Source organism: Corvus brachyrhynchos, unplaced genomic scaffold (assembly GCF_000691975.1).
Source record: "Corvus brachyrhynchos isolate BGI_N302 unplaced genomic scaffold, ASM69197v1 scaffold454, whole genome shotgun sequence".
NCBI classification, from domain to species: Eukaryota; Metazoa; Chordata; class Aves; order Passeriformes; family Corvidae; genus Corvus; species Corvus brachyrhynchos.
Genome location: NW_008237525.1, coordinates 1,037,365 through 1,054,171, shown reverse-complemented (window position 1 = coordinate 1,054,171; position 16,807 = coordinate 1,037,365). Strand labels below are relative to the sequence as shown.

Sequence of the window (16,807 nt, the reverse complement as noted above, 5' to 3'; positions counted from 1 at the left end):
AAAAAGGATTAAGCATGGGAAAAAAAGAGTGTCTTTCTGAGGGATTCTGGTAATGTCTGCCCAGCTGAACTGAAAAACAAAGCCAAACTGAACTCCAGGACATGCCAGAACACTGCTATAGAAGAAAGGGATTTTGAAGTTAATACACATATGCACACACACAAATTTTCACCTCTTGAAAACAGATCTGCACAGGCACACAGGCTACCTTCTCTCCTCCCTGGAAAGAAACAAACGGAAGCATATTGAAAACACAGGGAAGTGCATTAAAGATCACTGGGTGCATTCTGCTCTCTTCTCAGTCCTCCTTTGAAACAAAAACTAGCAAGCCAGCATGAACCCAAACTCTTAGGTGTTCATGTAAGTGCAAGGTAGCTCACATTCATATGGCTGAAGTTTTCCCACAGGACTTGGCACTTCACAGGAACAAAAGCCCAAGATCACAACTTCCCATTTGTTTCACCATCATTTCCCAAACAAATTCAGAATTATTTTTTCTTAATGAGAAATCTCTTTGATTTTGCTTACAATGGTTTTCTGTCTGATCTTAAGCATCAGGACACTCCAAGAAAATATTCAAAACAGAGAAACTACTAGCAAAGGTCTTGTGTGGACGTAGCAGCTTTAAATAAGGTTTTTATTCAAGGGAAGCATGCATGATCCAAAGAATACATAAGAAGGATGTACCTAACACATGGGAACACTTGGACCCTTGGAAATCAGCCACAAAGCAAAGACTTCAAAAGATGTTTATTAGGAAAATTGGACATTACAAGAGGACCAAACAGATTGTACAAGGCACGTGCAGTTTCTTGTACAATGCAGAGAACAAGAAAAGTCTGCAAATACAGGTAACACACCCACCTGGAACTGCTACCATGGGCATGTCAATGCTCAGGTCCCTTGCCATGAAAGGCAGGTGCTGGGGTTCTTCAGGCAGCCTGCCAATCCCTGGGATGTTTCACATTTCCTGCAGAAGTACAGATTGTACACAGAGCTTTAATGACAGTTAAAACAAAATTCATATTCAGGAATTCCTACATCCAAGCTGGGGCATTAATATACTGTATCTCATAAAATTTTCTTTTTTTGTTTTCATTCAAGGTCATCCAGATTTCATGTTCTTACAATGCATTTGTCCCTACAGGTAATAAAACCTTGCTGTCTACACATGATTCAGCCTAGCAAAGCATATCTGAGACTGTTTGCTTTGTTACCTAAGGAAGAGATCCAGATTTAATTACCTGTCAAAACAAGGTAATTCATATGTATTCACAGGCAAGTCCTTTATAACCCACATCAAAGAATCGAGATATGTATTAGCTAATTTTATTAGGCTTTAGAAAAAACATATCCTAAACTTGACCAAACCCAGGAACTCATATCTTTAAAGCAAAGCTAAGAGCAACCAGCAATTCCCCATCACAGAGTGGGAAGCACAACTCACTGAGCTCAACAGAGAAAAATGAGCACGACCAGCTCAATAGTTTCTAGCAACAAGTGCGACACTAATGCTAATTCTCAATCAGGAAAATGAACAAGAAAAATATCTCACTGAACAGATTGGTGAATTTGCATCTGCATCTGTAAATTAAAGGACAAATAAATACTCCAAGAATGGTTAAAAATCTAATTTATTAAATTAGTCTCTTCTCCTCCCCATATAATGTATAATAAATGCCCTGTTTCTTGCCATTTTGTAATAGTTTTAGCAGCTGTCTGATCAATCTGACAAATGCCCATAAACCCAACATCTGTCCATAAACTTTAAGGATTGTATCAGAAAAAAATTAGAAACAGATTAACTGTCCAGAGCTTGGCTGTCAACCCCTTTGCCCCCAATCCCAAGCTCTAAACTTACCTTCTCTGTTGCAACACAGCTGTTGGATATGCTATAAATAAAGACAAATATTTCAATCAACACTGAAATTAATAAATGGAGAAAACCACAGCTAAGACACACAGCACCTAAGCCTTCCGCACATACGTCAGACCATCGGGACCAGATAGAGTACCTGCCACCAGAGTGCACACTTCAAGTCCATGCTTTAGTGCCCATCACAGTGTCTATCCTTCATCATCTAAAAACAGACCAGAAATAATGGCATTTCAAGGAGGAGACAGTTATTAAAACAAAGAGCATAGATCTTGCAATCCTACCCCATGGAAAAGACAGAGCTGGCATTTAGAAGATACAAAAGCAGCAAACATGAATAAAATAGAATTCACAATCTTAGAAAAGGCTCTTCATTAACACGGTGAATTATCTGAGACTGCTAGGTAGTAATATTACTATGCAAATAGTTAATCAACTCTCACACACACTTGTTTACAGAACTGCAGTGAGCATGAGCAGGTGTTACACCATCCTCCTGCCTCTCTATAAAGCCAAAGGTAAGTGAAACAAAGTCACCTATTTCACATGCCACCAAATGTCCCAAATTACTGAGGCAGACTTGGAAAAATCCTTTTTTTTTTTTTTTTTTTTTTTTTTTCAAAATAAGCTACAACTCCTTGCACCTGTACAATTATCTATAAGCTAAAACTTAGGACTCAATCTGGAAACAAGAATGCAGGTGATGCTCACCTGAGCTACTGCTTCAGGTCACTAAAAGAAATGTGACATACTGCCAGAGCTGATTTCAGCTATTTTGACACTTCAGTTTTTGAATACCAGTTCGGAGGTTTGGTCCATGGTAAGTTATGTATATCCATGTTTCTTGAGTTTAGCAGTAAGGCTTTCTTCTTTTTAACTCTGTTCCTCCTGCGATTTTTTAGATGCTTCTCTTAAGCATGCATAATAAAAAGAAAACCCAGCTATTCTGGAACAGATCATGATCTTTTCCAAACTGCCTATTAAGGAGAGAGAAACTGTTCAAAGAGGGATCAACCTGAACATCCTGCAGATGAAATAAAATGCAACAGTCACTTCACTAACATCTGCTCAGGCAATTCATAATGTTGTGCAGCAGTGACATTAAATGGTGTTTACTTACTCTTTTTTCAAGACAAGGCAAGGATTTGAAGTCCTAAATTACTCTGATCTACTCACATGAATGATGAATAAACAGGCTGCAAGATTTCATGTTGCTTATGCAAGTGTAAGTGATGATACCTGTCAAGGTGTCACCAACAAGGTGCTATTGCGGGAGGCAGTGCACTACCATGCTCCCCAAGAGCACTTTCTAAGACCAACAGCCAAAAGCCATGAATACCAAACAGCCACCAATTCCAGAGAATCTAGAGATTTTAAGATTCAAGAACTGTGATCACAATGTCCTGTTTCTCTAAAAAATGAATGAACCCTGAAGAGATTAAGAGGCATTAGCTAAGCCAGGCTGATGATCCAGCACACTCCAGAGACCAGAGATCAAAGAACCCAGACAAAAATCACTCGCCTCAAATGCAACCAACAAATAACACTGTTGCAAGAAACAGGGAAGGTTGATGGGGTCCTGCCATCAGTGTGCCGATATAAAGCTCTAAAGCTCACTCAAACCAAGCTGACTTCTGGACCTAAAACTCTTGGGTCACAAGACGTGCAATTTTTATCAGAAAGGGCTCAGACAACAGAGCAAAGCCCCAAAGCCAAAAAAGGCTTGATCTTGTCCTTCCTGCTCTGGAAGATGGAAACTCTTCCAACTCAGCAGCGCTAGGAAGGCAGTACTACAGAGATGGGAACACCTCAACAGAATGGGAAGGTTTTTAGAGTCAATGAAGCAGAATCACCTCTATCAGCAACACCTCAAACATCACCTACTACTTCCACACCTCAGACATTACCCTAAATTCTGAGTGATGTCAGGAGGTCCTATTCATGGACAAAACCCACCAAAATGAACAAAAGGACTGAAAATATTTTACATATTGTAAACATAAACTGGGTAGGAGGCTGGAAGACCAAGTCTTGAAGAGCCATCATGAAAAGGGAAAAAGGTCCGAGCCCAAAGGGGAAGGAGTCACACACAGTGCAAACACAAAGAGCCAAGCACAGACCTCCACAACAAAACATGTAACAGCTGAAAAGCTGCAGGCAAAGCTACACTTTTTGTCTGGATTTTGGCAAGACCAGGAACTTCCCTGAGAGAAACTGGAAAGGATGCAGGTGTATGGGGCCTGACACCTTTGTGACCAAAGAGAGAGAGGCTATAGGCATAGGTCAAACACAAGGAAAGCAAGGGTTGAACAAGGAAAAGGTGTACCAATGCCTTACCTCTCTCCAGCTCCCAAGGGCTGCCCTCCTTCAGCCAGGTCATGCAGCTCTGTGCTGCTCTTCATCAGCTATCAATGAACAAAACACCAGAACTATTTGGTTCAATTCTTCTCCCAACCCAAATCACATGTGAAAAAAGCAGGCATTGAGCCCCATTTCTGAGAACACAATTGATTTTCATCCTACTCTGCCTCTCTTGTTGTGTCAGTCTCACAAATATTCTACCTGAGTCTTGCAAAGCAGCAGGTACCTAAGAAGGCACTGAGTCAGGTGACACCCAGAAAGGTGTTTTCAGACAAATATAGTGAGCAAAACTTCTCTATCTCACAAAAACTTCTCTATCTCACCTCTACTAAAAGCTCATTAAAACCCAGCTTCCAAATCACTTCAATTTAATATACAGAAAACCAGAAAAATGTGAACTACTAGTTTCTTTTTTTTTTTTTTTGCTTCCTAAATGTTTTCAAGGAGAATCAGTTCTAAACTGTGAGGTAAGTACGAGCCAAGCCTTCTGACCACGCTGACTATTGGTGCATGATGAACCATAAGAGATTGAGAGGGACAAAGCCTAAGTCCAGGAAACGTAGAAAACACCTAGAAAAGGAAAAAATGTAACAATAAATATTGAAAAGAAACTGAGGAGTCATATAATCTTCTGTCAACTTCTCTACTTGTCAGTTATTTCTTCTTCTTTTTTTTTTTTTCATTTTTCCCCCAGTGTAAGGTCACAAAGAGGCACCGAGAAGCCATCTACTGGTATGCCCAAATTCCTTCAGTCCAGATTCAGCTGAAATTTGTGTGCAACACTGTAAGAAGCAATTATAAATACTTCAAAAACAAGTTTTGCCTGAGCAGTTTCAATTCAAAAACCACTGGGCTAAAAATAAACTTGATTCGAGTAGTGGAGCATAGCTTGATTATTCCAGGTACTATTCTAACAAGTTTAAGAGCATGGTACCCAGCACAAGAATCCAGGATGTAATTGTATCCCTTTCCACCTGTTTCCTGCTCTGCCAGACATCAGCCAGCAGCTGCATCAGTCAGGAGGTGAAGAGCAGCATTGCCCTGCAGGCTACAACCCACAGCACTGCCACAGGCGAAGGGTCACTTACAGGGAAATAGGAATTTTGCTAGTTTTTAGTAAATTTAAAAGCATATCCAGGCTCCAACTGACTTGATACTGTGACACAGCTTTAGTATCCTAGTGTGTGTGTAGAGGCTGTAATACCAGATGGCATAAATGAAGTCCTGAAATCCTTTCAGGAAAGCCAACAATCAAACTTCTCCACATGCACAAGGAGAGGTAACTTACCAATTCAATTCATACAGTATCATGAATGTTCTTCAAGGATTATGAGAGATGAGATGAGATGAGATGAGATTGGAAGCTAAAACATTATTAGTAGATAAAGGGGTCCAGGCACTTGTGTACTGAGGATATAAAAATGAGTTTTAACTTTTTCAGAGCCTGATTTCTGACTGCTGTTAATAACTATAGCTTCTAAAATAGCTTATTTAGATAACTAATAGAGAAAAAAAAAGTGCACATTTACACAGCCCCAGGCTTTGCTTCTCCTTTCATTCTGCCATCAGCCATCTTCTTACAGGCAGCCTGTAAGACACCTGCACTGGCTGAACTGTTTTAACGACAGGACTGAACCATGAGTGTAACAACACGGAATGAACATCTAATCACACTTATATCTCAATTTTCATCAAGCAATCCTATCTCTGTAAGTAACTGCAATCATTCTCAGGCTCTTGGTATTCAAGTCTAATTGTGGGGTTTTTTCTCACCAAAGATTTTGTGGTCTCAGTTTGGAACAGAGAAGAATTTTTTGCTAACACAAGCAGAGGCTCTGTGCATCAAAAAGGAGTCTGTCTTTGCTTGAGATTCACCTAGCTTTGCCAATCCCACGCTTCCTCCTGGAGGTCTTCTTACGTATTTATACACTGCAGTTTCTCAGGGCCCAGAGGATTAATCAATTCAGGCATCATTATCTAATTTTCATCTACCAACACAGTACCTGACAATAGAGAATCAATGTGAATTATGTACCCCATGTTTCTGTTACATCAAGAGCAAAGTTCACAATCTCTATGGCCAGATCCAGCTCAGTATCTGAAAAACATGTATTTATGAATAGAAAAAAAAGTTACACCAAACATCCCTGTGGTCTGTCCTGCATTAATTAACTCATTACTAGAGGCTTTGTAAGAAATACATAATGGTTAAAAAGATGTAAAACACTCAACTTCTTTGCATTTCAAGCTTTTAGGAGCTCAAACTGAAACAGCCACAGAAGACAGCACAGATATCATTTAGTGTTAGTACTTCCTACTCCTCTCCTGGTTACCCAGACTACAAGCAAGTCGCTACTTTGGATTTGGATTTCATGCTAGGAAAAAGCTGTTCCATTGCTGCCATACACTTGTAAAGCAGTTTTATCCTGTATCCTTCCTCCAAAGGGTGCACTCCTTGTGGGGCTAATCGAGCTGAGAGGAAAAGATGAAAATGGGAAGATACAGCCCACTGCAAGCATTCTCTTAACAAAAAAAAGGCTTATGTTACTTTCTTAAAAAACAACCAGCAGCTTTACCAGGTTTCTTCTCCCTACCTAAATACTACTGCTACTTTGCACTGAGTCATCATATTTAGAAAAATTTAAGATATAACACAGAAGACCGAGAACACATCACCAGACTACATCGGATTTCTTTTAATGCAACTTTGATATTACCGCAAGTTGTCCTTTAACTGCCTATGCAAAATTCCTCTGGAAACTTTTACTTCAATTCAGGGTTTTAGACTTCATATACATTTTTGCTTCAAAAACCTAAGATGACTTTACTTGCCAGATATGCACATCTCAGAAGTGGAGTCTACCGGTCCGTGATGGGCACGTTTTCGGGAAAGCAAGATGACCCACTCCAGGAGCACAGCCCAAATGTGTTCTTCAGAGATATTACAGGGAGATTGAAGTCAAACAGCAAGCGTCTCCAGCATGCTGCCTGCCAGACAACTCCATAGCACACTTAGACAGAACAGTCCTTCAACAAGATCCTGTAATGCACAAGGAGTGCTACGTCTTTCCAGTCTTTGGGTGGAATTCCCCGGCTCACCCACACAGATCTGTGTCACGTGCTTTATTCCCTGTCTACAGCTAGTAGAAGCAGCCACTATCTGCATCTCACACGCATCACTCATTTCTCCTAGCCTTGTATATGGACATTATCACCAGATTACTTTAATTGAAAGGAAAACCTACAAATAACTTGCCAGCAGTTGCCCTCAGCTGGCGAATGGTCCATCACTACCCACCTACATCTTAAGATGGACACCTGAAATCATTTCACGTATTTCACTGTCTTGGCCTTCCTGCTCACTTCCTGGAAAGTTCTTTATGGTTCCTTTAATGTAGCTACTCATTCTGGCACGGAATAGCTGCCAGCCTAGTATGGAAACATGGCCACACATAATACCAAGGAGATGTAACCAACACTCTCCCAGTAAAATCAGACTAGCAGAAGTGTTTCTCATTTGGAAAGTCATGTGGTAAATGATGGGATCCACCATACTTAACCCTTTTGTATGATTTATTCTCCTACAGCCATCTACCTCAAGCACACAAAAAGCAGTATCCTGGCCCTTCCCTAGCTTTCATTCCCAATCCTAAACAAAACCTGCACTGTGGCCAAACCAGAAACCAGAGTGTTAGTGTGAGAAATTAATGAAGTCAGCTTTGACTTCAAGGACCTGTGTGCACTCAAACATAAAATATTTGTTTCAGCCAGCTCAAACAAATTACAGACCTCTGAGACAAACTCCACTCTTCACTACTAAGAGACCTTCAGAAGGGAGAATAAAGTCCATTAGTGAAGTGGTGACTGACTATACTGGTCTAATGTACAACTGTTTTCCTAAATGTCTGATGTCCCCTCTTTTTCCAAAGATCAGCCATTCTGTAGAAGTATTGAGTAGAAAACTTTCTGAGCTAATTCACTTCCACTCTTTTTTTTTCATATCTGCAGACACATGCTTGCAGTCGCACTTGACAGTTCAAACAAGGTAAGTCTACAAAAAAATTAAGCAATTTTCTTCAGAATGCCAAAAAACTCTACCCTGCAGAAATAATCTTCATGGAAAGTCAGGTTGTCACACCTGAATCCCAAGAACTCAAATATATGGCTATTGTATAATTAGAGAACAGAAAACACAGAATTAATGTAAGATGTTCAAACGAGTGAAAATTACTGAAGTTAAAGAACTAAACATTCCAAGTGTTGCCTCTGAGAAGAAGGATGATTATTCCCACTGCAAAATTGGACACTAAGCCCTTATGCTAGACTCTAAGACTTTCTGCTATAACAGAAGAGCACTGCTTTTCATGTATTCCTTAAATGCAAATTTCCATTATTACTTATTCCTCAGTCAAAGAAGGGGTGGAGCTAATCACAGTAATTACGAGCTGAACAACCACATTAGTTTTCTTCCATATGTATAAACAGAAACACGCTGCCCATCCCACACTGCACACATCTTATACCAGAAAAATCGCACAGAGCTACTCAAATACTTGCACATTTGTATCTCATTTCAGCAACTTCTACTGATACAGCTACACATTTGATGTTCTTTAGCTGCTTCTATTTTAAACCTCAGCCTAGCTGCTAAAAGGATTTTTCAAGCTATTTCCAATGAAGGAAAAAAGACAACCTACATTGGTGGTGATACCTCCCTCTCCAGCCACACAGCCTCCCACAGTGGGGAAGGTGCAGCCTTCACTGCACGGACCCCACTTTGGCCCAGAGAAATAGATTTAATTTGTGACCTTTAGATTTTACATGCTACACTGCAAAACCTTCTGAATCGACTCCTAAGGCATGTAGATGAAAAACATCTATTTGACATGAGAGAAAAGGCTAAAACTTTACAACCAAGAGTCAGTCAAGCAAAAAATGAGAGGGAAAAAAGCACATTTGTTTTCTATGAACTGCCATGAAAGAAACATAGAGAAGATTTAATGTTTACCAGAACATTAAAGAAAATATATGTTCTAATGCTTCACAGACATGAGGAATGATGAATGGTTTTTGCACAAAATGATTTTACGAGCAAATTAGCTCCTAAGCATATGCCTACGTTTCTGTGCAACATCTATCATCTAGAAATACTGACAAAATTAGTAACTCAAGTTCTCATACTTCATGTAGACAAGAAATAATATCAAAGAAATCTGAAGAAACCTGCAGTATTTTTATGTTTACATACCACATCAAAAAATCATTTGAAAAACAGCAAGGTCCACTCAAAAAAACATCAAACCTTGCAACAGGGCTTTGCACCTGCACCAGCAGCTTGTTGGCTCAACACATCCAAGACACTGCAGGGAACAAATTTTCTCCTCTTTCTCTCTGCATAAGGAGACAAGTACGGGTGTACATCCAACCCACACAATGGGAGAGGAAAGGAAGAGTAGAAGCGAGAAGCTACAACACTACCATTAAGGGTTTAAGCGTCCTCATTTCTCAGGAACCTTAAATTCAATGTCTCTACTAGTATTCATTGGTTTGTACAATATCAGAGTAGCAAGAACTGCTTCCAGAGAGCAGCCTCATTGTAACAAGGGGAACAGCACTGATGGTCAAGTATCACTTTGAATCTGAACGAGAAGCAGCTGAGAAATCCTGCTGGCAAATTCAGCTTTTTTTTACTGCTACAAGACTTGCTCTTCAATATGAAATTTAATTTTGCCTCTGACCTATGTGTTTAGCTCAGCAGTGCTCTATCAAAAAGCCTAAAGACTGCTTATTAGATGTAATGCAATGTATTAGCATCCTGCAAAGGTACAACAATTTGGAAAACCAAAGCTACAGAAATCCAAAACAACATGTATGGCATAAAGACTGACCAGGTATTCGTTAATAGGGTTTTTGTAGTGAACCCCTAAATAATAGCTGAAAGAAAATGCGTGGGGCAGAAAAACAAATTTGACAGAAATGGTTATGATTAAGAGTAATTTTTAAAGTTGTGTCCACCAAAAATTTTTAATTGAATCCAGAACTGTTTGGAAACAGGAGAATAAAGGTGGCTGCTCAACTTTCTGGAGTAAGCATGACTGTCCTTATTTATGAGCTTACTGCTCAGCTATCTGGCTATTAAAGGACCTTTTTATGATGTACACTCCTCCAGTTTTTGACCCTGTTGAACATGACTTGCTGTCCTCAGGAATGTTAGTGTGCTAATATTCTCCTGGCTTAATTTTTACCACTGTACAAGATCTCTGGATTCCCAGCAGAATTCCGTGAACACGTCACCACAGTCCTTTTAACTCTGACCTTCCTGACACTGCATCAAGGATACTTCCAAGGTGGGAAGAGACTGCACACTGCAGCACAAACAGATTTATAAAATACTGGAAAGTGGCCATACCAGCAAAAACAGAAAGCAAAAAGAATTGACAGTTCTTTTCCTCTTCTTGGAGTGGCACACAGCAAACTTTAGTAAGAGGCCCCAGACCTGATGTTGGACTAGAGCCATCCCTGCCAATAACTCATGTTTACTGAAAAATGATCCAGCTGTTCCTAAACTGCTGCATTAGTGGGGTGTTTCTCAAACCTGACCAGGTACCACCTACCTACAAGGACACTACTGCAACTCCTCCACTCTTCCCAGGGAGAAAAGGAAAAGGTGCCCAGTCTGCAGGGTGCTGTGGGTACAGCCATGCCGGCTTTCCTTGTTTGCAATTTAGGGTTTTTTGTAAGGGCTGGTTGTTTTGTCTTTGGTTTTTTTTAACAACTGCAAGCACTAAATGTTAATTTAACTAACTGGAAAAACAATCCATGACTGTTCCAGGTCTAAGGCCATCAAGTATCACTTAAGAGATCTGACCCAACTTCCCAAGTTGCTTCAACTGAGACAAGGAACCTCCAGCTAGTAAACTGCTACATTTTCAAACTGGAAAAGCCCTGAAAAAGGGTTAGACTACATGGTGGTTTTAAGCCCAGCTGGAGATTGAACACCACAGAGCCACTCACTCATTAAACCCCCTTCACATCCCACTCCACCCTAGTGGAATAGGGAGGAGAATCAAAGTAAGACTTATATGTTGTAATAAGAACAGTGTAAGAATTGAAATTAAAATAAAATAAAATAATTATGGTAAATAATAATAATGATAATAAAAAGGAAAAAAAAAAGCAAGTGATGCACAATGCAATTGCTCAGCACCCACTGACCAACGCCAGATGCCCCTTCCAGAACCCAGATTGGCTCTCCCTGGTAACTCTCCCCAATTTATACACTGGGCATGACATTCTATGGTGTGGAACCCCTTTGGTCAGTTTGGGTCACCTGTCCCAGCTATGCTCCCTCCCATTTTGTTTGGTTTTTGCATACCTCCATACTGGCAGAACATGAGACAAGGAAATAAAAAAAAAGTCCTTGACTTAGGATGAATTTAACTTACTGAAGAAACCAAAACATTAGTGGGTTATCAACACCCTTCTCATTCTGAATCCAAAATACAGTGCTGTAACAGCTAATGAGAAGAAATTAACTCTACTGGAAACTAGGACAGACTAGAAACGGACTTCTGTAAACCATCAGGCACTGGTAAAATTGAGGGCCTGATTCTTCCCAACAGTATGGTCTCCTCTCTCTCCAACCACACCAAAGTCCTTCAAGACCTGGTTTTTTAAGTTGCAAGAATTTAGGTTCACCCAGTCCTCTTTCTGAAGGCACTAAAACTCCCAGTAGTCAGTTCTGGGTACTGGAAAAAGACTAGTGCATAAAAACTGCAAATTACTAAACTGCCTTATATTCCTTCAGTTTTTTATGGAGGTTCTTAAAATAAAGCTTATTAGGAGAAGAAAATGCCTTTTTTGCCCAACCATATAAATTTTTTATAACAAAGTATTTTCAAGATGCCATTGTTACTGTTCTGCCAACAAACTTAAGCAATTGCTTACGCAGTGTTCTAAGGAAATAATTTCTATACACAAGAATAGAAATTATTTAAATGGTTCTAAAAACACAAGGATAAATCTGCTTCTTGCCCGTCTGGAGATTCTGCCAGTTAGTTTGTCTGTACATCCTAGCATGACAAGTCCCTGCTCTGTTTCAAAAGTATTCCCGATAGAAGCTCAGCAGCTTTTCAGAAGCTGACAGACAAGAACTCATCCTCTATCATGCAGGTAGAATGTAACTTCCAGGCAGAGAACAGGCCAATGTATCTGTGTGCAATGTACTTGGTGCACAGCTTTCATCTTCTCAATACACCATTCACAACAAAGCAACAGATAAGTTGCGAGTATATACAGCAGGATAAAAACTAGTTTCAAAAACTAGATTCAAAACCAATTAGGACTACTTTAGTTCAATGAAATTCACCACAGATGTGGTATCAGTCAGAACACACACAGCCCTTTAAAGACATTGGAGCTGAAGTGTCTATGTAGTATTACCTAGCTGTAGCTAAAAGCTCTCTTACTTTGTCAAAAGACTTCATGTATTTTCAAAGGAAAAACTAATGTTGTTGAGGCATCATGTGCAAAAGTTCACCTGTATGTTTATCTATAGATTAGTATACTACAAAGATGTTAAAGCCTCTCCTGTACAAATGATCCACTAACATGGAGCACTTGCACCAGACAACTTAGTTGAGATTTGGAAGATGTGTGTGCAGCTGGCTGGAAGGCTTAGCTTGGCTCAGAGGCATCTCACCACACTGTTCTTATTTGACGCACAAGATCTAGAACCTGCCTAAAGTCACCAACAGGAATAGTCTGTTCTGCATTTAACTATGTCATTTTATTTAAGAGAAGAAATCCTTCACACTGTAAAAAATAAATCTGCCTTAAGTGCCTCCCAGCAGCAGTTTCCAGGACACTTGCCACTTGAGCTAGATTACAGCACGGTCCTGCAACACAGACTGGTGAGAAGGGCATGGAGAGCACAAGCTCTCCAAGATAAAAGTTTATCAGAAGAAAAAGCAGCAAGGAGAAGTTTTTTTCTAATTAGATGCAGGATCCCTCACAGCTGCTGCTGCTGGGCTGCAGGTTCGGGCTTCCTCAGCTATATATGGTTTTCTAACTCCTTCTAATATGTGCAGGAGAAAAAAATAAGAAGAACATATTTGCTAGTACTCCTCCACCTGGAAGCAAACTGATTGTACACTAATGGCCAGCAAAACCAAAGAAAACAAGAAACATGGGGAAGCCCTAAGAACGGCTACTACTGCTAGGTGTTCAAGGGGAAAATCAAGTGATAAATAAAATATTAACTGATAGGCTTGACCTGCTGTCTTACAGGAAGAATCATTTATGCTCCAGGTTTCACTGGGTAAATAGAGGCGCCAATGGCTGATAACTGAACAGCAACTCCAACCTATTTTGTGGAGCTGCTCATCAACAGCTGATGAAATTGTCTTCAGTTCCCTCTAACCTCTTCCTGCTGTTTGAAGCGGAACGCTCCATACTCAGTGTCTGACCTCAGCCAGATTCTCTGTGAGAATCATATCAGCTGAGATGGTTTGGATGTTGAGATCAGTACCATTTAAACAAAACTGCATATTAAATTCTTGCAGATAAGTTGCACACTGCCTCCAGTATTTGCATTTTACAGAAGTCACTCAGTAAAGATTTGCATGAAAATAAAGCTCACTGCAATGGTTCTTCCAAGCCACTACAACCTCATGTATGCATGATATTGAGTGCAGGAAGAATTCCTCGCCTGTGATCTCCAGTATTGCTACTGCCAACACTGGGCAGAATAAGAAGAAGGAAAGGGCTCACCCAGAACAAAGGGGAGAAAATTGTAACTGCAATTGGTTTTGAATGGAAATGCACAAAGATGAGTTCAACATTTCTGGTCTTGCTAAAACATACTTTAACTTAAAACAAGGTGTTCTTATCCTTTTTGCAGTTCGCTCTATAGGTATAAGCAGCAAAAAGTTACACTAAATCTCTGTCCCACTGTTTCGATATACTGAACTTTAAAATCTGTTTACTTAAAAGTAGGGTTCACCATGGCACCTTAGAACGTGCTTCAAAGAATTCTTTTGGAAAGCAGTCTGTATCCACAAACTGCACAGAAACTATTAGAAACATCAAATTGCTGCCTGTGCAACACGTATTCAGTCTCCTAGGTACACTCATTACAATACCATCTTCCATTATGCGCTTGAACTATTTTTAATCACAGGCCTTTTAGCCCATGCAGCATTTCACTTCCCTTTTTCTGCAGCAGTTAAAGCAGCACAGCAGGGAACTTCAGAAAAGAAAGAAGCATCCATTGCTAAGACAGCTCAATGTTCTCCAGAATTAAATTCCTTTCCTATCATGAAATTAATGCTTACACCACATCCCTTCTGAAATTTCAGCTGGGTATGCACATTCTGCACACCAAATCTGAAATGTCCGGAGGTATGTCATAAAGAATAATGTCATGTGAACAGGTGCTGATGCAATGGATGCTCATTCCTTGAAATTAAAACGGAAATACAACCACCTCTCACAGGCTGCTGTGAAGATTTAAAAACAGAGAGAGAAAAAACTGTGTATCCTACACTTACACAAGCTCTGCAGGAAGTTCAACAGGAAAATCCAATGAGAAGACTGTATGCTCACTGATGCTAAGGAAGGAAGAAAGTGAAGCTTGTGTCTGAAGCAAGGAGGGCAGAAGTGGAATTCGGTCTGCTTTTCATTCTTTTTCCCTTTTTTTTGCATTTAATGCAATTTGGCAGCTTACGATCACATAAATATATGTTGACATTGTGTTTTAAACTCATAAACTTCACTGATAAGAGACTGATGTTTTATGAAAGGAGCATGTCCCATTCCAGTTATTTCCAGCTACCTCCAAATGTGCAAAAGCCAATCTATTCAGTGGTTTTTTCTCCTGTAAGGACCTTGCCATCTGCTTCCTTTCCCAGAGACAGGCCACCTGAGCATATGCAACACATCCTACCGCACTTACTATCAGTAGCTCTATGGGACATGCAGATTGGAGAATCCAGAATTAAGAGATTCTCTTTTTTCTGTTTCAAGTGAATAACATTGATGACTTTGTGTGATCGTAAGTGTTCTCAACTCACAGTATGCTGAGTAAAGTTTGTCTGGAATTAAACAAATACTTCATTTCTGAAAAATCCTTACAAAATACCTGTACTCACCAGGCACATTTCTTCTGCAGTTGGTGTCAGAACTGGCATGCTATTCAGTCCCACGGTAAACAATGACTGCACCTGGAATGCTCCTCTAGCCTAGTAAGCTTTTCCAACTTCTCTGCTCCTTTCCAAGTACTGCATGAATGTACAATCAGGAAAAGACAAGTCTGCTGTCTGAGGAAAGGTGCAAGATGAGCAAGTGCCATGAAGGATTCAACATGTCTGACTATTTAGGTTTTATTTGCAAACCCGTTCTTCAGCTTTTGCTATTTGTTTGTCTAGAATCAACATATGCCCTCCACAAAAAGAGATGATTATTAAAATCCAGGGGGATTTTATAATGGGATCAACTACAACTGTCCCTTGGTACAAAAGCAATTCTCTCTTAATTAGTGCCTTCTAAGCATTATCATGCTCAATACATAAACAATTCGAACTCATTATATGCCAGTTTCATTATTTCCAAGGCAAAATTTTATTATTTTCCAGAGATCTATCTGGAGACATTTCTTAACAGCATTCTTAAGCTTTGAAGAAGTGTGCTGCAAACTCTTTGCTTTTCCACAGCTGGGGAAAGAAATCCAACCCATACCTGGGATTCAATTAGAGAGGAAAAATTCAAATGTTCAAAATGTTTTATGCTTCCAGCATCCCTAAAAGAGCATCCACCTTTCTTCGGAATGCAAGTCGTCTTTATTTTCAAATTTATTTCAATAACCTATGCCATACCTCTCTTGAACATGGACAAATTTAACCTCAACCTTTACCTTCCACACTTGAAATCTCTCCATGGTAATGGCAGATTTTGAAAGCTATTCCAGTACCTAGGTCTGTGGAGTTCATATCCTCCCTCCTCCCACCCCAACCCTTTCATCTTACTGAAGGAAATGAGAAAGAAAGTTGTCTTACCGATAACTCCAAGGTTAATGTCCCCTGCGAACCCCACCTAGCAAGTCGACATCATGACATGTCAGGTCAGCCTCAATCACGCTTCCCTGATAGTCAGGTAAAAGGAAGGAGTTAAAATACAAAATTGACACTTGCAGATTTCTGGACATCAGAAAATATATTCTGAACTGTCTTTCAGAGCTTCTGGTAACCTCCAAGCTGTTAAAACATTTCTTCAGAGGGATTCTCCTGTTCTAAAATTTCAGCAGTTCCTGAACAACAACCAAGTATCGCAGATCCACCTTGACTATTTTATTTGAATGAGACCAAAAGCTTATGGCTTCCCTTTAGTACAAGTGATTTTTTTTCTCCCTCCTCTACACATTTTATCAACTAACACATGCTCAACAAAACCACTCTGGGTTTTAAAGGACAATTTAAGCCAACAGACTACAACAGCTTCATTCAAATTCTAAGTTAACAGAAGCTCTAACTTTTTTTTTTGTTGTTTTAGAAAAAACAGGAACACAACGTGGTA

The 16,807-nt window shown here is 39.8% G+C and overlaps 1 long non-coding RNA gene across 4 annotated transcripts; it reads right to left on the bottom strand.

The window, feature by feature from the left end:
• Positions 1–732: 732 nt before the first annotated feature.
• On the bottom strand, positions 733–16,801 carry LOC108446073. Of its 4 annotated transcripts, none has more exons than XR_001861180.1 (3): positions 16,291–16,801; positions 15,388–15,555; positions 733–2,081 (listed from the first exon to the last, which is right to left on the bottom strand). It is a non-coding gene; the product is annotated as an uncharacterized LOC108446073 (long non-coding RNA). The 4 variants fall into 4 exon arrangements; XR_001861182.1 differs by having other exon boundaries at positions 15,388–15,516; XR_001861179.1 differs by having other exon boundaries at positions 15,388–16,801.
• Between the last annotated feature and the right edge of the window lie 6 nt (positions 16,802–16,807).